General features: G+C 36.0%; 1 protein-coding gene across 5 annotated transcripts in view; it reads right to left on the minus strand.

Moving 5' to 3' along the window:
- Window positions 1-25,160, minus strand: part of LOC148837715 (homer protein homolog 1-like) — a 114,857-nt gene that overhangs the window by 75,643 nt on the left and 14,054 nt on the right. The window contains exon 1 of one of the 5 annotated variants that reach the window (XM_088909935.1): window positions 16,616-16,681. The exons of the other annotated variants lie outside the window; for them this stretch is intronic. The gene's annotated coding sequence lies outside the window, so the exon portion shown is untranslated. Of the gene's footprint in view, window positions 1-16,615; window positions 16,682-25,160 lie in introns of those variants that run through there. 5 annotated transcript variants of the gene reach the window in all.

Raw genomic sequence — 25,160 nt, forward strand, 5'->3', positions numbered from 1 at the left:
AATTCAGATATGCTATGGTTCTGATAATGAGGGAAATGAGAGCACATTACCCATGCCCTGTCTTCCTCATATTAGCTTCCTGTGCTGGATTACATTGAAGATCCTGCCTTCAATTTATAAGGAAATACTGTAAATGTATTTCCTAGTTACCACTTGTTTTACGAGAACTATCAGTCCCAGATAAATATAGATATGTTATCAGGACACAATGAATCTATATGCTCCCAAGGTAAAGAAAAAACATGCATGGGAGAATAATGTGTTGTCACAGAAAGCTTGACAAGAAAACAGTAAACAAAATGCCTTTATGTACAGGAGCTTAACCCTGTCTACACCAATCTAAACTGGAATATTACTGTACAGGTATGTCGAAAATGGTCAGCATCCTGAAAAATCTGAGGGCTGAATAGGTATGTCCTACACACTAAAGTTAAGATTAACTTGATTCCTTTTCAGAAACAAAGAAGATGTTGGGTAAATCAGCAAAAAACAAAACAAAAATGTAAATTGGATTGCCAATGTCAACCCTACCCTGGTTCTCAATTTTCTCAAGTGAAAATTAAGAATAAACACATTCAGTGCCTAAGAACATATGCCATACTGTATTATATAAAGGTTTCTATGTTTATGAAACACATGTACTGAGTTTTTATTTAATTTGGCCTCTTTGACCAATAGTCCATTAGTTAACCAAACAAAGATCCAAACAAAACTGTTATGTTAAGCACTTGTTTATCAATTATTTGCTATACAGTAAATAACAGGTCCACTACAAAAACTAATATATATATAGGAAGTAAGTGAATCAAATCTATAACCATAGATATATTTCCAGTGATCTGGTAATAGAATCTGGAAAGATTCTACCAGTGGGTTTTGAATTGCCCTGTTGTGTCACACTGACCTCTGTCTAGCTGATGCCCTTGTAGTTCAGATGATTGAGGTGAGTTTGGTTCTCCAGGTCAGACAGCTCTGCAATTTTCATTGAATAGGCAGAAAAAAACCTTGGCAACGAGATGGAAAAATATTGGTCTGTTTTCAATCTCCTTAGCTCATATGTGGATGAGAATGCCACAGTATAGTGGAGGGGACACTATACTGTAAACAGGCGCCGTCCTTCGGATGAGACGTAAAACTGAAATCCTGACTCTCTGTGGTCATTAAAAATCCCAGGGCATTTCTCGAAAAGAAAGATTTGTCCTGGCCAAATTTCCCATTGGCCCTTACCAATCATGGCCAATCTAATAATCCCCATCTATGAATTGGCTTCATTACTGTGCTCTCCTCCCCACTGATAGCTGGTGTGTGGTGAGCGTTCTGGCACGCTATGGCTGCCGTCAGGTGGGTGCTGCACATTGGTGGTGGTGGAGGGGAGTCCCCATTACCTGTAAAGCGCTTTGAGTGGAGTGTCCAGAAAAGTGCTATATAAGTGTAAGCAATTATTATTATTATTATTAAATTAAACTTAGGTGCTCTAGAGTTTACTTGTTATTAAGGAATACAATAATAATGCAATGAATACAGGAGACAGCTTACAGAATACAGGAGATGGCTCAAATTTTGTATTCAGCAAATCCTGGGGTATCTAAATCCACATTGAATAAACTGCAGTATGTCCAAAATTGGGCAGCCATAATCCTGACCAGGTCAAAATTGGTTTCCTGTCAAAATCTGTTTGGACTTTAAAATCCTCATGCTCACCTATAAGGCTCTGCATGGCTTGGCACTTCAGTACCTATCTGAACAATTATCGCCCTACTCCCCACACCTCAACCTTCGCTCTTCTAATTCTGGTCTTCTAACAGTCCCCCAAGCCCGTCTACATTCTATGGGTGACAGGGCCTTCGCCTGTTATGCCCCCAAGCTCTAGAACTCTCTCCCCAAAGATATCAGAGAGTCACCTTCTCTAAACTCCTTCAAGCCCAGACTCAAAACCTTCTTCTTTAGAAGAGCCTTTACTTAACTGGTTCCATTCTTTGCTTCTCTGCTCCTACTATACTTAGTATCACCATCCACAGTCTTCTCTGTGTATTGTAATTGTGTTTTATCTTGTTTATTCTTTTTATTTATTGTTGTTGTCATTCTGTAAAGTGCTTTGAGAAGCCACCTTTAAAGGCACTATATAAAATTAAGTTTATTATTATTATAGAAAGAAAATCCCAATGTAATTTATCAGAGAGCAAAGATTTCAAATAAAAAGATCTCTAATCAATTCTTACTGAACACTCAATATAAACACAGGAGAAAAATCACACTGCTTAAAATTTCAATATTTTACATATTCCCCTCCAGATGTTTTGTGGAGAACTTAAAACTACATTTTTACATTTTCGAAGTGCTGAGGATATATACAGTACATCCACTTGCTTCAGTAAGTGCAAATAAAATATCGTCATCTGTATGCTGATGAAAATTGTCTGGCTAAGGGATGAAAATGGCACACAGAGCTGCAGACCCCTTTAGGGGTTTTCAATGTGCAAAGCCAAATTGAAATACAGAGTTGATCCATTTTCTTTAACTGAATAAAGCATGTACTGGTGATTTACAGTTCAGTAAGCAATTTAACTAGGAGAAAAAAAAAGAAAAGAGTGCCCCTCTTACTACAATCCCGTATTTTAAAAGCAAACAATTAACAAGGTGCATGCAAAGGTTTGGGAGACGTGGCTATTCATTAATAACTTATAAAAAACAGAGGCTACATTATTAGGGTTTTAGCTTCATTTCACAAATATCCTGTATGTGACACATTTCACTTTCTTGTTATGTTCCACCCATCCATCCAGCAAAGCAAGGTACTCCCTGGATGGCCCAGCAGTCCATCACAGTGCACACACAGACACAAACATGCACACACTTAGCAGCTAATTTTCTCAGAAGCCAATTAACCTACCAACATGGTTTTGGACCTGGAGGAAATCCACACAAACACGGGAAGAACATACTGTACAAACTCCATGCATATTTATGCCAGCAGCTATATCACCCTACAACTCACCACTGGCAGCCCATTGAAGCTCAGCAGGTGAGAGCCTGGTCAGTACCTGGATGGGAGTCCTCCTTGGAAATCTAGGATTTCTGCTGGAAGAGGTGTTAGTGGGGCCAGTAGGGGGCGCTCACTCTGTGGTCTGTGTGGATCCTAATGCCCCAGTATAGTGACGGGGACACTGTAAATAGGTGCCATCCTTTGGATGAGACGTAAAAACCGAGGTCCTGACTCTCTGTGGTCATTAAAAAGCCCGAGATGTTTCTCGAAAAGAGCAGGGGTTTTTCCCTGGCGTCCTAGCCAAATTTCCCACTGGCCTTTACCAATCATGGCCTCCTAACAATCCCCATCCATGAACCCGCCTCATCACTCTGTTCTCCTCCCCACTGATAGCTGATGTGTGGTGAGCGTAGTGGCGTAGTTTGGCTGCCGTAGTATCATTCAGGTAGGACTGCACATTGGAGAAAGTGTAAAGCACTTTGAGTGGTTGCAGAAAAGCACTATATAAGTGTAACAAATTATTATTATTATTCTTACATAGCATCCTAGGTCCAGATGCACCATCATGCCACCTGACTTGTTTTGTTATGCTGATGGATAAACATTTCCTTTAAGCTTTTAGTACATAGAGGTTTTACTAATAATTTTAAAAAGCTGAGGTTAACTTAAAGTTAACTTTAAGTCCTTACAAACTGACATTACTTATGGAAAGGAAATCAAGATGTATAACAACTTGAATCTTGAAACGATGTCATTTTTAAACATACAGTGATAACTAAAAAAGGGCACAGAATGAATTCTTCATTGAACAATGAATCTCTGTAACATCTTTGAGTTTTTCAGTACTTCAGAAGCTGAAAGAAAACTGAAGTGCTGCAGTTTTCTTCGCAGGTGACACATCAAAGTGCAATGCTTTGCAAAAGTATTCACCCCCTTCCAATGTTTCATAAAGCAAATATTTGAAACAAGACTTGAATCCTCAAACTAAACACTTTTATAGGTAAAATACATTTTTCATACTTTCATGTATTTCATGTGGACACATTTCTGTGCAAAAAAAATAGTTTTTTGAAGCATGAAGGTGCTTTTGAAGATTATTAAGGTGGCTAAGCACTAAAAAGGCAAAAAGAAGATAAACAGTTGAAAGTTCAGAGTTTTCATTATGTGATGTAATGTGAAATATGTCAATTAGTAAAACCTCTTTTAAATACCATGCACAATTTTGACCACCACATTCAGAAAAATACTGTATGCCACTGTTCTGGAATAATTTCAGAGAAGAGTGAAAAAATACATTCTTTAAAGGAAATCTTTAAAAGATTGTACTCTGACAGGGTAAAAAACTGTATCCAAAATCCTCAAAAGCATTGACAAAGTGAACCCAACAGACTTATTCAAAATCAACAGTGAAACACAAAATAAACAAAATAATAACTATAGGGGAGTGCACTACAAATGAAAACAGTGGACACTTTTACATAAAGGGTTGTGGGAATATGGCACAAGCTAACTAGCTTAGAGACAAAGCAGAATACAGAGACTGACTTTGAGATCCTCATTCTAAATGTAAAAAGGTATGATGGAATGTGCTCCAAGACTTCAATATACAGTAAGATAAGATCACTTTATTAGCCATATACAATTTCTTGCATTTGGAATTTGTGTTTTTACATACCCCAGCTTGCTCTCCATGAGACACACAGACACAGAGAGAAGCTTGGGGTCAGAGCACTGGGTCAGCCATTTATACAGCACCCCTGGAGCAGTTGGGGTTAAGGGACTTGCTCAGGAGCCCAACGGAGCAGGATTCCTCGGCCAGCTGTAGGATTTGAACCAGCAACCTTCCAGCCACAGGCACAGATCCTTAGCCACAGTGCCACCACTCGGCCCTGTTTTTTTTTTGGGGGGTGTTTCTCAAAAAGCACAGTAAAACTTGATTGCATACTAGTCTCTGTATCTCTAAATGCTTCATATAAGTCCCCTTTTTATGAAGCATTTATTCCAATCCAATTAACCTTCATGTGTCCTTTACTTGAGTTCATCTGGTTCTCTCTGTCTGGTATATAGGCGTCTAGAAAGAACACCTCAAAACAAAGCAACCAAAATCTAGAGAAAATGTCTTATAGTGACAAACACAGCTTGACTTTCCAATCATCTGTCCATCAAGGGTAAATAGAAGAGTTTCAATGATAATTTTCCTAATGGCTTGGTCAAGACATAGGGTGATCACATTAAAGAGATATGCCATAGGTAAAATAACACAGAACCAGATAGTGTTCCTCTAACTGTATCCTGTGATTATTGTGATTCTGAGAAAAGAAAAGGCACACAGATCTCAGCCTTGTCAGGACACATGTGTTTTAAATTGACACAGTTTATAATCCAGTAATATATATAATATATATAATTAGTCTGAAAAAGTGCCCTTCATACCAAGACATCACAGGCAACTGTTCAAATGTAAAATATGCTCTAACAACGCATGAGCAAATTCAAATACAGTCAAAAGGCATTACACAAAAGGACATTCAAGGCAGCAACATTTTAAATGTAGTTTTTAAAAGACTATTGTTACACCATTTTTGAAGAAGACGGGGAGGGAGTTTCAGAATCTACAGGCATATTAACTGTTAACCCTGAATCCAGCTAACTGGAGATGATATCGGGGAATAATCAGTCTATATTTTCTGTGGGTGTTTTGATATGTAAGAACTTAAAGGCTCCTGAAGGTAAGAGGTCCCTCACATAAAAAAAAAAAACTTTATATGTTATAACAGCTACTGAAAAGACAACTCACAGGTAACCAATATAAGAACTTAATAACTGGACAAATGTGTTCAGGTGGCTGGATAATAGAGTGGCAACAACATTCTCATAAACTGATGTCTTTGTTGTTTGTTGTCAGACACACCAGCAAACAACGAGTTACAGTAGTCAAGATCCGAGATTATGAAAAAAATGAGCCAGCTCTGTGTGCTTCCTGTTCAAGCAGGTTTTGAGATTAGCACTGTTACTCAAGTGTTAAAAAGCAGTTCTAGTCAAAGACTTGTTGTGTAAATTAAATCAAAGCTTACGAGTCGAGAATGACACCAAGTGCATTTGCAAAAACATTTTTCTGTGCAACTGAATCTTCAAAGAAATTGTTTAAGGTTTTAAAACATGCTTTTGTTTTGTAAGAAATAGCATGTCTGGGCACAAATGTAAGGAGAGCTCAAAGTTAACACAGTGCTTGAGCCAACAGTATCAGCCTTCAATGTCCCTGGATTTCTTAAGGGCAATTTGGGACATAAGGTCTTAACTTAACTTCCTTACATTCTGTTTGTACTGTTCCATTTTACAAAATGCAAAGCATCCTAATTGGTCATTACTCTTTTATTTTTTTCTTTGTTTTTTCCTTCAGCACCTGTTTCTTCATTTTACTGGTGGACCACTGTTTTTAAGGTAATAGTTAACAGTTCTCTTAAGTAATTTTTTACTTAAAAAAACAGGACTGTTACATGGGTATAAACCAGAAGCTGGTATAATGAATTCAAACAAACTACAAATCCAAAATGTGATGGAAAAAAGCATACAGTACTGCAAACACTACCAAAGTTTTAGTTTAATCTCATTCTTAGCAGCCAGTGCTAAACACACTAACAAAGCAAACCAAACAACCTCAACTATAAATACTATAGTTACTAAACTATAAATGGTACATTGATGACAGCTGTTTATCTTTTTCTTTCAGCATAATCAGGGTATTGTACATCTTAAGTTATCTGCATGAATGCTGCTGGTGGGGTGTGCGGTTTAGGCATGGAAATTGATTAACAAATACTATATAACTAATTTCAAATTGTGCGATTAGTCTGAAGATGACCCAAAGCTACAAAAGTCAATGGTAAAGCAACCAAATACAGGTATAAGCAACAACTGTATAACAACTTTGTTATACAGGCATAAGCCTGCAAATCTACAGCAAAAAAACTAGACTAGACTAGACCTGGAATTGAGTGGTGCTCACAATTCTGATTGAATAAAGTTCTCTTTTTGCGTTATTCTTTTGAAGATAAGAATTTGGCTGTTTTACATTAGGTGCACCCATTACTCATTACTCAAGCAGAAGACGTGCAAAGAAACTGTATCTCTTTTAAAGTACTGAACCACAACACAGTAATAGTCACAGTTAATACCTAATCATGTATTCAGTAGTTTAACAACAATAATCTATTGATTGGAGTCGTGTATCCAATATTAGGTTTTCCTTTAAAATGTCTGGATGAGGCCTAAGTACCTCACCACTGGATGAGAAACCATACATACCATGCAACAGTAGCAGCACTGGGGGAGGGTGGTGGAATGGGAGATGATAAGCCAAAATGCAAATGTGTGGGAGGTGACTGCTTTTGATAAAGCGACTGCCTCTGTAGATCCTGCAACATGTGCAGGAGTTAATTATTGTCTTCTCCCAAATGTTCGTTTATAAACTCTAATAATCTTGGAGCAAGAAACAGAAAGCCAACTGCAAATAGAATTAAATGTATGGTGTATAACAGCATAGACATATGCACTTTTGTGTATCCACACACACACACACACACACACACAGGTTCATTTTTTCAACATTTCATAAAAAAAAACAATGCACCCTACTTTATAAAACCATTTAAGTGCTCTCTGAAACCCCTCAGCACGCATTTTTAATGCAGGGCAGGTTAGACAAAAACATTTTACGAAGGAGCCTTGTTTTATCTTGCTGCTGTCAGGAAACAAGCAGGCATTAGGAGAGAAGGCTCTTTACATTCTCCGTGTTTAAAATTATGCAGAAGAAGAAAGGCCAGCTTCCATGCCTGAAACAGTGAGATAGCAAAGAGAGTAGTTTAAAAATGCCTTCAGGGTTAAGATAATTTAAGTTAATAGATCAGCAGGAGTTTTCTGGGATGAACCCGAATGTTTCCTATGCATCAATAAATACGCACAGGATCTTGCCCAAACAGTAACAATCAGCTGCTGAAGCCATGACATTCTCAAAGCATGATGGGTTCTGATAAAGATTTTTTGCTTTCCTGGGAATTCCAACAGAGCTATTGGAAGACTTTTCCTTTGATAGCGAAGATGCCGATGATATTATAAGTAGAGTATAATAGCTGAATTAAAAGCTATTCAAATTTCTCACAGCTTTGTTTAAACTCTTTTCATAATCTGCTCTTGAGCTTTTGATGTTAGTCTCCAACAGGATTTGAACAGCGTCAAACTTGAAGAATTCCGCTCAAACTTGAAGATTTTTTCAAACTGTACTTACTGTACAAAAGAAAAACGTGAATTGTGCCCTGCAAACACATTGATACATACAGTAAGTGGCTGGGTATAAAATAATTCCTTCAAACTCATTCCAATATTTTTCCCAATAAGGTGTAACATCAAATGAAAAAAGATCAGAATTCTTTAATGTTAAAGCTGTAAAAAGCCCCATAAAATAACTTAATCTAAGGAAAGTAAAGAAGATTTTAACAAGAGTTTCTTAAATTATCAGAGGTCAGCAGTGAGTTATTTTGGGACATGTTCCAGCTGATGCTTTCACTACCTCATGTGAAGGAACCAGACAGTTCATTTTGCTCTTTGGTGTTATGCAAGGTGTCTGCACTTACAGTATATCTCTCATGTCTGTGACTTTTTCTAAATTTTCTGTGCTACTTAATATTCTGTTTGATCTTTTCTCTACCTAGTTCAATAAAAATCAGAAAATTAAGTTCAGCAGCAGTCTTTGCATGCATAAAACGTTGCCCAGTAACTCACAGTATCTGGCAAAAGTATTCAAACCCTTTCTATGGTGAAACATTTTGTGAAATTATCAAATGATGCATACATATTTTTTTCATGCATGAATACTCAAATTGAAGACTTCTAAGAGTAAGATAAGTCATTGTACATGTTAGCAAAACAAAAGAGAAAAAAAAACAATGCTGATTGCATTGATCCTTTCTCTACCTTGATAAATAAAAATCAGAAAATTAAGCAGCAGGCTTTACATGCATAAAACGTTGCCCAGTAACTCACAGTATCTGGCAAAAGTATTCAAACCCTTTCTATGGAGGAGGTTGAAACCCTGGCAGCATGGTGCCAGGAGAACAACCTCTCTCTGAACATCAGTTAGACTAAGGAGATGATTGTGGACTATAGAAAACACCAGGGCGGAGATCACACACCAACTACATCAATGGGACTGCAGTGGAGAGGGTCAGCAGTTTTAAGTTCCTGGAAGTTAACATCTCAGAAGACTTAACCTGGACCCACCACACCAACACCGTGGTCAAAACAGCATGGCAGCGCCTATTCTTTCTCCATAGGCTAAAGAGGTTTGGCATGCCATCATATATCCAGGCTAACTACACGTGCACTATTGAGTGCCTGGTATGGGAACAGTACTGCAGAGGGTGGTGAACTTAGCGCAGCATATTACTGGCTGTGAGCTACCAAACATCCAGGATATCTACTTAGCTAGATGTCTGAAGAAGGCCAGGTCCATTCTCAAGGACCCCAGTCATCCCAGTCACAAACTGTTTTCCCTCCTACCGTCCAGTAACCTGTACCGAAGCATTCAGTCCAAGTCCAACAGACTACGGAACAGCTTCTTCCTCCAGGCAATAAGACTGCTAAATAGCCAACCTGCAGCTCCTTTAGCAAATCACCTGTAATGGCTACATGGACACACAGTTTTCACTGTATTCAGCATAACCACACTACTAGTATATATTGCATACACCATGGACACATAGCAGCTCTACTCATATTGAGTTTCATTCAATTCCTATTACATCTATTATTATGTAACCTTATTTTCATAACCCTTAATTTTGTGATTTTTGTGTTTTTGTGATTTTTGTGATTTTTGCGGAAAAGACATTTCATTGCCAGCAACTACTGCTGCACGCTGTATTGTTGTGCATTTGATAAATGAACTTTGATTTGATTTGATTTGATAAGTATTCAGACACATGAAATCAAACTGTTCTTGGCAGATTCACTCAAGTTACCTAAAGTTGCTTGGGGATCACTTATGGACAGCAATTTCAAGCCTTTCCACAGTTTCTCAACAGGATTCACACCAACTGGGCTTAGACTGAGCCACTCAAGAACAATCACTTTCTCATTCTTAAGTCGCTTCAGTGTAGCTTTGGCCTTGTGTTTTCAATCATTGTCCTTCTGAAAGTGAACCTTTGTTCCAATTTTAGGCCTTTCCTCTATGATTTACCAGTATGATGCTAGATCTACAGTATGTTCTTATCAATTTTGACAAACATCCCAGTCCCTGAAAACTACTCTGGCTAACTATTTGAATCACACCTTCTTCTCTACCTAAATTAGGGTTTGATTTACCGTTGCCTAAATACGACCCTCAGTTACGTTTAGATTAGATAAAAAAGCAGACAAGCTGAATGGTAGTCCTGACTAGGATGCTGACTGAGAAAATACTTTTTCTTCCTCTAACAATTTAGCACAACAGTTAATCCATTTTAAATTGTACACAGAACCTGCACAACACCATATCAGTGTAACATTTCTGCCAGTGCTCTCTGTCACAGCTGTGCGCAAGGTGTACAAGTGATGGAGCACTTTTGGGTATATGTGACTAATGTGCTTTTGGATGTGACCGTGCTACTGACAAACTTCTTGAAGCATCTTCTTGAAGCATCTTACCTTATCCCAAAAATCTATTTTACAAGGTTGGCTGGACACTAAGACATTCTTAAATCACACCTTTTCTGCATTAATTTGCTGAAATTGTGTTTATGAAACTAAATAAAGCTATTTTATATCTACAGGTAGCTTAATTATGTCTTTTCCCACCCTCTTCTTCTCTTTAGTGAGAGTTCTCATGGTTGTGTATTATGTTTTATGTTTGTTTTGTTGTTGTCATATCAAATATAGAATATCTAACCACATTTTTTAAATGTTGCAGATGTATTAAATGTGAATTACTACTATAGCAACTACTATAAATGACCATCCTGGAAAACTGGTAATATATTGTATGTCAGTCACTAAGAATTCTATTATTAATATGTCACATACAAATGAACTTAATTATATTAACTTTATACACTGTAGATTGATTCCTTGTCTGTTTGGTTGAGAATCAATGGGATTTTTTTTAAAAACCTGCCTCTTTAAAACAAAAGGCCTCACCACATACATTTGGAACCAAATGACCTAAGAAATAATGTATAGCTTAAATGCCTGAACATGTCACAGATAAAATATATGTTGATGCATTCACTATTATTACTGGAATTTATTGAACAATTTACTGTATAATAAATGGACTCCTTAAACATATCTATTAACAATTTAGGATCAAATCAGACTAAATGGTCTTTTAAGATTTCACTAACCATGAAAATACAGAGTATTTCTATTTGTAGAATATACTACATAAGCTACAGTATATTGAATAGTAAGGGCCAAGGCCTGCAAGTAAAAAAAAATAATTTTTATGAAAAAAAATTGGCTCTTACCAATATGTAACCAGCACCAGTAGGAAATTCAGCTTCTTGTTTTAAGAAATAATGAATTCTTCAGTGTCTCTCTTTTTATATGTTTGCCTTATAATGATTATTAAGTATCCCATACCATTTATTGTTACAGGACAAATGTAATTAAAAGTTTATCAGTACATAAAACTTTAGTCTAAACAGAACCTTCCATCCAACAGCCAATTAATCTACCAGCATGTCTTTAGACTATGGGAGGAAACCAGAGCACCCAGAGAAATACAGGGATAACATACAAACTCTACACAAATAGCTCCTCAGGGAACTGAACCCAGGGCACCACAGCTACAAGGAAACCATGCTAACCACTGCACCATCATGCCACCCCTAAATGTACACTTAAAGTTCCAAAAGAAATATACAAATCAAACCTGTTACTGTTTTGTGTTAGATTAAAAAAAATCCAACTCAACAAGACAGCAAATGAACAAGTAATAGGTTTATTCCATGCTGAAAAGAGAAGAGAGAAAACACAAGTTTCGGCTGTGAAGCCTTCTTCAGGTGTGAATGTTCTAGTTCTCTGTGGTTTTAAGTCCGGATGAACATAAAAATGTAATTATGCACAGTAAGAACACAGCTACCTTCTGTATCATGGTGCATTTTATGGATTGAAGTCTATTTTTGTATCAAACTGCTCCTCAAAAGCAGAATTATTTTCTCTTTTCTCTTAAGGGAGACTGCAAATGTGTGTTGTGGCTTTCTAAAAAAATATTGTGCGGCATTGCACAGTCCCTCAGAAAGAGACTCTACTACTAATAACCTGACTGCTCAGCAACTAAATATTCGGTTTGTACTGTATGAAGTTTTGTATTTTTCATAATTACTTTCCCCACAGGCACATTAAATTACCCATTTATATATTTCAGGGTGTTTAAAAACATATTTCAAATCCAAGTCTCATTAAATTCAGATTTACAAGTTGCTGAAGTGTTTACACGCACAGGAACAAAACATCAATTTTTCGGTATTAGCAATACTATTGTAGTCGTTACCAAAGATTTACTCAAAGAAACTTTGCAAGTTTTAAGGAGTCAGGCTCAAAGTGCCAGACAGGAAAATTTAAGAAATTATACAGAACAAGAACAGAGAAAAGCACGAAGACTGAATAAGTACAGGCTTTATATATAAGCACACTCACACTGAATGTAAATGTCACCAGCAAAGAAACTCAATTGCATCCTACTTATCTGTAAGTACCAGAGGGCATCTTCCCCATGGAAGAGAACATCAAAGCACACTCTAATCACAGAGTCTTAATAACAAAGACCACTGGGTCCCTTTCTTGACTTCTTTTGACATTGCTTCCACAAAGTCCAATGTCCTTCACAGAGTGCTTTAATCTTCACCTCTTATTTGAGGTACCACAAGATTGAAAGGACCTTCCGATAACTTCTGTACAGAGGCACAGAATGTTACCTCCAGTAATTGGAGTCTTAATATATATTTATTGCCCTCATTAACATGCTATTGCAGCATGTCTTTATCACCTTGTATTCTCTCTCTGCTCTACTTCACACAGAATGGGGCGGTGCAGTGGCTGGGGCTGGTTCAAATCCCACACCTGGCAGAGGAATCCTACTCTGTTAGGCCCCTGAGCAAGACCCTTAACCCCACCTGCTCCAGGGGTGCTATATAATGACCCTGTGCTCTGACCCCACGCTTCTCTCCCTGTCTGTGCGTCTCATGGGGAGCAAGTTGGGGTATGTGTAAAGACAAATTCCTAATGCAAGAAATTGTATATGGCTAATAAAGTAATCTTATCTTATCATAAAAAATTCATCAATTTCCCTCACAGGATCAATAAAGTATCAATGTCAGGTCACTCTAATGCAGGTTATTCAAGTGTGTAAATTCTAGGGGTTTTAAGTCACACCTTCTAGAATTTAGTTTCTAGAAAAATATGTATTGTAATAACTGTTATGAGCTGACTGACTTTATATCTTTCCTAGGTGTTCTTTTAAGAGCAAATGGGAGAAGTGCTGGTGTTCTCTGTTGGTGTTAATTTCAAAAGTGAATCTACAATTTGAGAGACTTTTAAACAAAGATGAAAAGCTCCTAAAACATCATAAACTATAAAGTTTTAAGCTAAGTTATTTCTATAAGTAGCTGCAAAATAAAAGAAAATGCTTTCCTGAAGACTCATAGATACAGTTTATCGTTTGCACGTTCATACATGCACTGGCAAATAATGAGAATAATGTAGATATAATTAAAAATAACCACTAGGAAAGGTATATAAGAAGAAACCACCAACACTAATTAATATAATAATAATAATCAATAAACAATAAATTTGGAAGGCTGATTGCACTCCTCCTTTGACCTGATCAACAAGACCATAATTTACAAATCTAGATGGTGATAACCACTTCAGGCAGAACCTGCATGCAATCGTAGTAACATTTGAAATCAACTGAAAAATAAATACACATTTTTCATTTGAAAAATGAATAATTAAATCTATAATATGCTTTAAAATGTCATGGTTTGTCTTTTGGGGGGTTTTATTCATGAATGTATAGCGTTAAAACAGCTAGAGACTCCTCTGACATATTTAATAAGTCTGTCTTTTCCTCGTTTCCACTGCTGCCAAAAAATGGTCAGACAGATTCAAACATTTTTTCTTAATAAAGAACGATATGTATTTAGAATGAAAACTATTTCAGTTTTGGAACCAGATTAATGGCTTTTTGTATAGACACATGTCAAGAATTTTTACACAACACAGTATTAGCAATAAGGAAAGGGGACAAAACAAACAAAACAAAGCAGTCAAGAAAAGAAATACAAATGCTGCGCACAATTACCATTCACAGAACATAATCATTCCTATGCTCCCATTACATTTTGTGAGCTATATTCAACACTTAAAATTAAATTAATCTGAAATAAAATCTGTTGAATGTGTTATATATTGTAATTGGGCATAATTGGCCAAATACACGCAGACAGTGCAGGCATGAACTGTAGGAAAGACATGAATTGAACCAAGTTCCATCTTTCTGTACGCATTACACACAGATCTTTTCCATTTTATCTCTGTATTATAGACAAGGCTTGAAATTTCAGGGTCACTCTTAGAACAGGAATGTGCAATGATTTCACTGTATCGAAGCATCATCATAAATTAGTGGAGAAGAAAAAATCTTATTAAATATCATGTTGACTGTCTCTAACATTTAACATCAACAACTTACTCTAGATAGTGTTGTAACCCAGTCATAAGAATTATGTCTCATCAGCTCTAGTTGTGATTCTTCCCTACTTTTAAAACTTTGCTTTCTGTCAAGTAACAGATTTTAATACACATAAAATGTAATTACTTTTGATTTTGTAATCACCCAGCCCTGGCATTAGCTAATATAAATATAATAGGGAAACCTGCACACATTTAGCCAAGAAGAGTCAGAACTTTAACTTCTGTTACATCTTCCATTCAATTCTGGGCTGTTAGACCTTCTGTGTGGGGTATGCATATTCTCTCTCAATTTCACCTGGCGTTTTTTGAGCACTCCTGCATAGACTTACTGGCTGAGATAACCGGTGATTGTCCCTGCGTTTGTGTAAGTGCACAACAGCCCTCTATGGAACATTCAGTACTGATTGGAGGAGAGGTGCATCCCTTACTGACAACACTACTACTACTTGGGGAATCCCAGTGACAATCAGCTAGTGAATCACAGTCACAGTCACTGTCAGCTAGGGAATTCTAATTAACAGTCCCAGTCAGCTAATGACCCAAGTTCTAACCTGTGGCATCCAGATAATAGAGCTCAATTTGCTCTTGCATGGTTAAGCTTCTTGGGAAATGTTTGGCCAATTTTCCCACATTTCGATTCTCAAGGCAGAAATTAAATATCTAAGAAAGGGTTTAATAATTTACTCAACTTACCTACACTGACAGGCTAAAAGAACTGGACCTTTTCAGAGACTTGATAAGAACACGCTTTGAGGTGACCCTATCCGAGTATTGAAAATCCTCAAAAGAATTTGCAAAGTCAGCTTCTTCAGCGAACGTCTTCAGACAGTCAAACACAAACCAGAGGACACAAGTGGAAACTAATGGAATTGCATTTAAAACAAAAATACTCTAGACATTTCTGTGTCAGAGGAACAGCGTATTAAACAATGAAAGACAGAAATTTAATTTTATGTTATTCAGTTAATTTAAAATATTTTTTCTAGGACAAGCTAGCAGTGTTAAACCCAGGAGTCTTCAATACCCTAATGATATTGTCTTCTTTACTGAAATATTAATTTAATAGAAATGAAAGCATTACATTAATTAATCAATGCATCACATAAGCACTGAAAGGTGATTTTCTGGGAGGTCATGGTTCAGTAAACTCCTAAAATGTGATAAAGTTGCAGCAACTAAAATTACATTTATGTCAACATAAATATCATATAAAATTAATGGCCAAAATACTATGACTATGCCTGTGGCACATAATAGCAAATAAAAGGTCAAATGAAAATGATGAAAACTATTAAGGAATAGCATAATATATCACACATCACATTTGCAAGTATAACTTTACTGTGCCATAGTTTGCGTAAAACGAGATTAAGTTAAAATACTCTCTTTTTAAATACCGAGCTAGTCAGACAAATTGAATGCAAAATAATTTTAGTGTTATCATGGTGACATATATACAATCAGATGGCTGTCTCACTCCATTTTATTTCCTAATCGCTCAACGTTTCCTTACTGTAAACGCCACTGCTTTATCAGTTTTTCTGTACAACTGAATGTTTATCAGCGATTGCCAGTCTAATACCATTAACCTCTAACAATGGCTTTTTGTGTGCTAAACAGGATGCAATGATAATGCCTTGTACTCTCAGATGGATTCCAGACCAGGATATAGATGGTATCATAACAGCACTTTCATTTTAACTCACAAGCAGCTTGTCTAGTTGGTGTTGTATTTTTCAAAGTTTAAAAGTAGAAATAAAAGACATTTTATTAAAATTTTGGAAAAGCCTATACAGTAGATAGAAATTATTCACAGATTTTATGACTACTCCCTACAGGTACGTCCCTCCTCATTATATGATTTGTAGCTTCAGAATGCCTTCATCCACTCCTACTTACCGAAAGATGATACTATTGCCACTTCCTTTGAAGTAAATTAGAATTCAAAGAGGAACAAGCAAAACTGTTCTAGCCAGCAAGCTCTTTGTGTGGAATTATTGCATTCCTTGATTTGAAAATCCATGGTAATTGTCTTCTGTGGCATTTTAAAGTACATAATTTTAAAACTCTTAATTTAGTTTCCTTTTCTAATTCAGCATGCCCAGTTCTGCTTCCAGTTCACCATGTAAACAAAGATGTGAATGAAGAATGCTCACGGTCACTAAGTGTCCTCCAATCCTACTGTCTTCCTGTCTTGTTTTCAGTATACAGTACATATTCACGCAGTGTTTAGCCTGGAACTGTATGAAAACCCCTAGGTCTTGCTCACTATGAATCAACTAAACACAAAAGATTTTAATCTGGTTTTCTATAGGCATTGAACCAGTAGTCACTATCTGCTGTGGCCAATTCAACTGATCCTGACATATGGAAATTTTCTCACTAGTGAAAAAGACACTTGAGGCAGTATGTTGGCACATGATTTGCCTTGCTGCCTCTACGTGTTAGGGCCCTAGGTTCTGTTCTGGACCTGAGGTGCTGTCTGCATGTTTTATGTTCTCTTCATGGTTTCCTCCAGGTGCTCTGGTTTCCATCCATAGTCTAAAAACATACTGGTAGGTTAATAGGCTTCTGGGAACATTTGCCCTAGGTCTGAGTGTGTGTCTGCCCTACGATTGATTGGAGTCCCGTTCAGGGTGTATCAAGTCTTGCATCTGTTGCTGGCCGGGATAGACTCTGGCTCCCCCGCAACCCTGAACTGGAAAAAGTGGTTTGAAAATGGATGGATGAAAAAGACACTTGAAATTTTGATGTAGATCAACAGGTTATTGTATGGGTTTATTAATACGAAATCTTGACATTGCAGAACAGCTCTCAAATGAGAACAACGCATTTATCCCATCAAAGCTAACGTCTTTCATCATGTCTTTTTGGTCTTTTGCACAAAGTAGTCAATTAATTATTACTGAGAAGCTATTATTAAGACATTGCTGTAGGTCATTCATTGACACAAGCCCTGTGACAATAAACTTATACCCATCCTTCTTTTTACAAACATTATTGACTCCTTGAAAACTATTTTTCAGAATCAGAATCAGAATTCCTAAACTAAAAATGAAAGTCCCATTACATTAATGTACATGTAAAAAACTTGTTAAACATTCAAGACATCTAGAAATTACTTGTTTAATGTAATTATTTAGTTACTTATTTTTAATCTAATAGAGCCCTGAACTGTCAAAGTAAAACATGACTGCTTGTTTATGCTTGTTAATTACCCTATTATTTTTAATGCAGTAGAGAAAAGCTCTTTAAAACTTTGAAAAATAGGTACAAAAATGTAATGTAAAAGTAAAATTCATAAAGCAAGTGTTCAGAACTTGATAGAAAGGCATAGCTGTAATTTGTATAACTATTTCTTTAACTGGATGAGAATGTTAGGTATGAAATAATTTGAAATGTTCCAATCAAAAGCCAAAACATAATTAAAAAAAGAAATGCAATAAAATTGGTATAATCCTATAATTAAAAAAAAACATAAATCATTTATAAAAATATGAGCATAAGAAAAAATACTTTTTTACTGTGTTTTATTTTACTAACTGTACTTAAAGGAAGGTTATTCATTAACAATTATCTGCTATTATTAACCATTTCTTTTAATTATTAAGTATGGGATGATTAAGTATTAATTAAAATATTGTCCATTAACAAAACTACAGCAGTCACTGAAGACAGGGGTAATACACATCGTTTGGAAAAGTGTCTTACAGTACACTGACAGGCAAATATGCTAAACCCTTTAAGTCTTGAACAATGAAGACTACGAGTATGGAGTATCAAAATCATCAAAAGTATTGACAAAGTCAACCTAGTACACAAATGCAATTGATGTTCATCTACTGTAAATCTAAGAACATGCGGCAGTTTTTACACAAAGGGTTGTGGGAGTATGGATCAAGCTGATCATATTGCTGAAGTGTATACCCTGGCTTCTTTCAAGGAACAGTTGTAAGAGATCCACAGACCAATTTGTTACCAATTACCAAGCAGGTTAGATCAGCAGTATGGCCTTACTTGTAACCATTCTTACATTCTTATATTCAGAACATTCCATAATGAGCAATGAGGAGTGAGAATCAAAGACCTCTCCAAATCAACAGTAACCCCATGTTACTTTTTTATTGTGTTTCTTTTCATTTATCAATATTGCAAAACTGTATCTGTCTGATGTGATGGTGTTTTGCCCTGTGTCTACGAAATCCAGTGTCCTCAGGAGCTACAGTATATACTGTGAGGCTTATTTCTCATATTTCTTTATGACCACAACATCATCCAAGATTCATTTTGCTCTCAAATTTCCATCTCAACCCTCCAATTCTCCATTGGAATCTGTTTGCCATCCCGAGATTGTTTCTGCACAAGTTTTCTTAATTTAATTTAATTATCTAAATTATCCGTAGTCTTGTTTTATTCTGTCATTTTCAGTGGTTTTGTGAAATTCCTCTCCTAGTCTCAATCTAAGCCATCTGGGATATTATACAACTAACTATGTTTCAGAACCACAACAAATAGCAACCTTGGACCAGAACCAGAAGCCATGCAGCAAAAGCCACATCCAGTGCCTATACATAATCACTTTCAAGTATTGTCCATATTCTCACAAACTTGTTGACCATTTTGCCATTTTTTAGTTTTGTGCTGGTTTATCAATTTTGGGGGGCTTCATACTGATGTGTGAAAATACCCATTTCACCCTCTCCTAACCTCAATGACAATGACCTGTTTGTGCTCTTTCACGAGGATGTAAAAACTCCTATTCTAGAAGTATACAAGACAGAGGTTTTAACAAATACATCTTTACCTTTTTTTCCATTTCTCCCATCTCACCTCTCACTCATTTCTTAACTCTCCCTTTCTCCTCTCCTGAATAGGACTCCACAGTGGAAGTAGTTTGTATTTTACTCTTACTCTTTCCTTTTGAGTGTGGAATTTATTCCTACTGTACTTGTTTCTTTGCAACTCACACACTTACACAGCTACCTCCTCTAATCATTTCAGAAGTCTAACATCACAGTAACATACCTAGAAGAAATGGCATACTTAATGGCTTGGGCACAGATACAGTAGAAATATTAGTCCAAATTTACTTTAAGTAGCAATCAATGATACACACAGTCACCTATTTGTCACTTTGCTTCAAATCAAATGGGAAAATCATTTCTGCTATTTGCCAGCCATATGGTTAAATTCAAATAACTGTATATCACTGCACACAATATCTACATTATATTAATGTGATCATTACACAAAACTGTATAGTATATATTTTTTTCTATTGTCCATTATGTGGAGCCAACTTTAAAACAATACACACTTCAAAACCCAAGCCTCAGTATGGTGACAGGGGACTTTGAACTGTAGGAGGTGATGTCCTTCAGATGAGACATCAAACCTGACTACTTGGTCATTAACAATTTAGGATCAAATCAGACTAAATGGTCTTTTAAGATTTCACTAACCATGAAAATGGCAGAGTATTTCTATTTGTAGAATATACTACATAAGCTACAGTATATTGAATAGTAAGGGCCAAGGCCTGCAAGTAAAAAAAAATAATTTTTATGAAACAAAATTGGCTCTTACCAATATGTAACCAGCACCAGTAGGAAATTCAGCTTCTTGTTTTAAGAAATAATGAATTCTTCAGAGTCTCTCTTTTTATATGTTTGCCTTATAATGATTATTAAGTCATTAATAATGACTACGCACTACGCACAAGGATCCCAGTTAACTCTGGTGTTCTTGCATTCCATTTTGGGCTTGCACAATTTGGCCTCCCTAAAGTTTCTCCTTAATTCCAGTGGTGAAGCACTTTTTCACTTTTCCACCTGATCTGTTATATCACGGAGCCGCAGATGCAAAATGCATACAAATTCAGACAATTATTATTATATTATCAAAGTTATTATTTCTATCACTATCTTCACTATCATCTAGTACACCCTCATTCCTCCAAAATATCACATTGTGCGCTTCAATGAATCAAACCCAACTGCTTTAAAAGAAATTAACTGCATGAGTGTAAACATGAAAGCACAAATACTGTACAGTATATGAAAGCATTAGGTGACACAGTGGTGCAGTGGTTAGGATTGCTTCCTTGCAGTACTATGGTCCTGGGTTCAATCCCACACCTGAGATGCTATTTGTTAACAGCAAACTCATCTAATGGAGTTTGTATGTTCTCCTTGTGTTTGTGTGGATTTCCCCTCAGTTCAAAACCTTCTGGTAAGGTTAATAGTCTTTGGGAAAAGTGGGCCTGTCTGTGAGTGTGTCTGTGTGTGCCCTGTAATGTCCTGTCTTGTGCCTCTTGCTTACTGGGATAGGCTCTGATACCCTCAATTGAATGAAGCATCTAAAAATGAATGGATAGACAATGAATTCCTCCCTGTTGGTTTTATACATGTATTTTTTTTAATTCAGTTAGAGCTGTTGCGTAAAACTTACCATCTGGTATTCAGCACAACATTCCAAATTATTAATATGTGTACTAACCTTATTCATAAAAAGAAATAAAAGCACTGAAGGATGCCCTGAAACTGTTCCTAAAAATGTTTGTAGAGTTTAATATTTCATAACTACTCCATCACTGAAAAAGAACAATGAAAAAATTCCTTCTGCTTCACGTACAATTTACTGTTTCTTGTGCCAAGCTAAAGAAAATGAACACTGTTCCTTTTATCAAACTGGGTGTTTTCACTATGAAGATCCAAAGTGTTTAAGTACCTGTAATTCTTTGCATTAAACCTCAACTGTGCTTTAACATGTAAAACATGGACACCGCTTATATGTTGTAAAATAAACCAGAATTTTGACAGTCAATCAATCCAGGATACATCCTGGATGGGACGCCAGTCCATCACAGGTCACACACAGGCACAAACACCACACACTCACACTCATTTACAGAAGCAAATTAACCTATACTGTAGACATGTATTTGGACTGTAGGAGGAAACCTGAGCACCTGGAGGAAACACACATGAACACAGGGAAAACATACCAACTCCACGCACAGCTGCATTTCAAATGTATTATTTTCCTTATGCCAGATGATTTTTAGAGTTCAAATTCATACGGTACCCAGGGAATTTAACGTCGTTATAACCTGCATTTGTTTAATGTTTTTTTCATGAGTTCCTAGAGCTGTTGAATTTTACCAGCTTTAAAAGTTAAGCTGTCAGTGTTCTCTCAAAACTAAATATTCTATAGCTGCAGTCATTATGTAACCTATACCATACGCCATATTTTCTGAGTGTAGATGCGAGTTTTTTACCAGCCTTAACAATAAAAAAATATATTTGCGGTTTTGAAACTAGTTTCTATTTACGACAATTCTTCTCATTTTTCTTCAACAAATGTTTCAGAAAATGATTCTGTTTAGATGCAAATCTGAAAAAACAAGCAGTTGTTTATAACTGGTAGGAATAACTGAAATACACACCCAGTCCCACTCCCTTTAATTTAACTATTATCTTGGGGTACTAGTACATATACACTGAAGAGTGTAGCATGGAGCAGCTTTTTTCTTCCTACTAATATTAATTCAACATTACTACATAAAGCTAAAATTTGTAACCAGACCACAGGAAAGTATTTTATTATGTCCAATAACGATCTAGGAGGTTACTTTTCAAACATTTTGAAGTTACCTCAGAAATATTGCCAGACTGTGTCCTACTGCTACAGTAACTTTAGCTGTAAAGTTGGTCAACACTTTCGTCTTCTCTCAAATCCATGACTATAACACTCTACTTACTGGGGTAACTAAATCCACACTGAACAAACGTAAGTATCTCCAGAATCCTGGAGTCCTTGCACTGGCTTCCTATCAGGATATGTGTCGACTTCAAAAACCTCATGCTCACCTACAGTATAAGGCTCTACATGGCTTGGCACCTCAGTACCAGTCTGACTTACTATCATCCTACTCCCTACCTTGCAACCTTTGTTCGTCTAATTTTGGTCTCCTATCTGTCCCCCAGATAGTTCTGGAACACTATCTCTAAGGATATCAGGACCTTCCCTGATCTCTTTCAAATCAAGACTGAAAACCTTCTTCTTTAAAAGGGCTTTTATTTAGTTGGTTCTATGCCTGCCCCTTTGCTTTCCTACGATATACTCCAAACTCTTTTTGTAATTGTGTAATTCTGTAAATGTAATTTTTATTCTTACGGTACTTTAAAAAAGCCACTTTTTAAGGTGTCATACTGTATACTGTAAAATCAAGTTTCATCTTCTAATTATTATGTTTAGCACACACAAAAAACTATTTATTTTCATTAATATTCACAGCTCAGTGTCTTCATTTTAGTACTTGGCATTTTACATATCAATTTCCATCCAGGAGGATCTCCAATGTGGGCTCAGTTCATCCAGCCCTGAAGAGCAGCTCTCTCAGACATGCCTGACTGCCATTGTTGACACTACAGCAAGTATTGTGTCTAACAGAAGACAAAAATTTAGTTATGCCAGATTTTGGCTAGAATACTGTGGTTAACCTAGTTAAATATCTTTTTAAAACATAAATAGAGATACTGAACAGTAATGTAGACAGGGCTACATGTCCCTCAAAAACGTTATCACCTACAAGAAGGTCAACATTGCCAAAATAGGGATATTTTTTATTTGAGATCCAACAATTCATCTATAACAATTTCTAATTGTCTGTATTTGTCTTTAAATTTAGATTTCAAGTGAATAAACATCCTAAATGATTTGTCAACAAAAAGAAATCAAACCAAATAATCTCTGGTTCTGAATGTGGTCTGAGTATTGTCTATTGTCATTAAATCCTTGCTGCAAAGTTTAATAACAATAAGGTTTAAGGTTTAATGACCATATTTTTTGTCTCCAACAAAGTACAAAAGAAAGAATACATGAACATAAAAATTGGATGCTAATCTGATTATTAAAAAGTGACTATAACATACTGTATACCTACAACAGTACAAGACCAAAGAATAGGAATATTTCCATTCTGTCTACCACGATACAGTGTGTTAAACCAAAGTCTAGCAAAGCCGGAGTCGGCTTCAACCATTTGCTAAATGATAAAAATGAATGTGGAAAAGTAGTTAAAGAGTCATAATCTCATTGAAAACATAAACAACTACTTTTATTCAGATGAAAAAACACTTTTGTGGTGTCTCATGTTCAATCAAATTATATGTCACTTATTTCTTCCATGAAGGTAGCTCCAAAAGAATTATTGCACTAATGGAAAATATCTTAATTGGGTTAAACAGCTTGTTAAAGCAAAAATGTGTTACGATTAGTGACCTGAAGCCATGTGACACACAAGGTCCATCCAATTTAAAAAAATATATATTTATATTTTATTGTTTTCACATATATTAGTTTATGTCAATGTGGTCCTTGAGAACAAAAATAGATCCAAGTATGTTATCTTTATGGAGATATCAACCTGAGAGGGAGAAAAAGTCTGCAGATCCCAGAGGATATTCTGTTTGGTAAATAAATAATGAGAAGTGTTTAAATCTTTAATAGAAATGTACTGTATTTAACTCAGTGCTGTTGTTGTTTTTATGTAGGACAACCTTCACAATGGACACAATAATTCATAGTTCAGACCTCACAAGTTAAGAATAAAGTGGGTTTTAAGCAACAGTGTAATTCAATGTACATTTTTATAGAAGAACATTATTTTTTTATTTCAAATTAGATACACATTTCTGAGTTATTTCTTTTAATTTTTTTCTTTCAATTTGCTTTTTTTTCTTTTAAAGAAAGGTTTTTCAGGCTTCATCATGTAAACGGATATTTTTAAGCATAAAAACAGAATGTTTTTTTCATTTTTCTGTCTCTTGGCTTAGATGTGTATTGAGATAAGGAGTTACACTGACCTGACTGTAGCAGGCACTGGGACCTTTGTCCTACTCTTCCAATATACAGTATGTTGGCTGTACACAGAAATTAGACTTCAACAGCGTTATGTTAAGACATTGTGTATAAAGCAAAAAAATGAATGTTCATAAATGAGCTTGTGTCAGACGGACAGGTCTATTTACAATTAAAGTTAATGTACATAGTCACACTTGTATTTACAAAGTAAAAAGCCTTATAGTCAAGAAAGTGAAGTTTTTTTTTTTAAATATTACAAAGATAAAACAAAAAAAGAAATATGTTGACCGAATTGGATGGAAGCTAGAATGACTGTATGGATATTTTTATTTAGCATTAAGGTCAATAAAACACCCACATTTACAAACAGAAGCATATCTATACAGCCTGTATTACATAAGGTGCTGCAACTGCAAAATATGTGGTTTTAAAAGGACATTCTGACAGCTTTGAAAGCCAAGTGATTACAACATGTAAAATGTAACTCTAGGATCTCATAAAATAGACCTTTTTTAACAAAAAAGTGCAGGGCATGCTGTTCTTGGTTTACCTGGATATCATACTGATTTCTCCATGT

The sequence above is a fragment of the Atractosteus spatula genome, chromosome 3 (genome assembly GCF_055471065.1).
Source record: "Atractosteus spatula isolate fAtrSpa1 chromosome 3, fAtrSpa1.hap1, whole genome shotgun sequence".
NCBI classification, from domain to species: Eukaryota; Metazoa; Chordata; class Actinopteri; order Semionotiformes; family Lepisosteidae; genus Atractosteus; species Atractosteus spatula.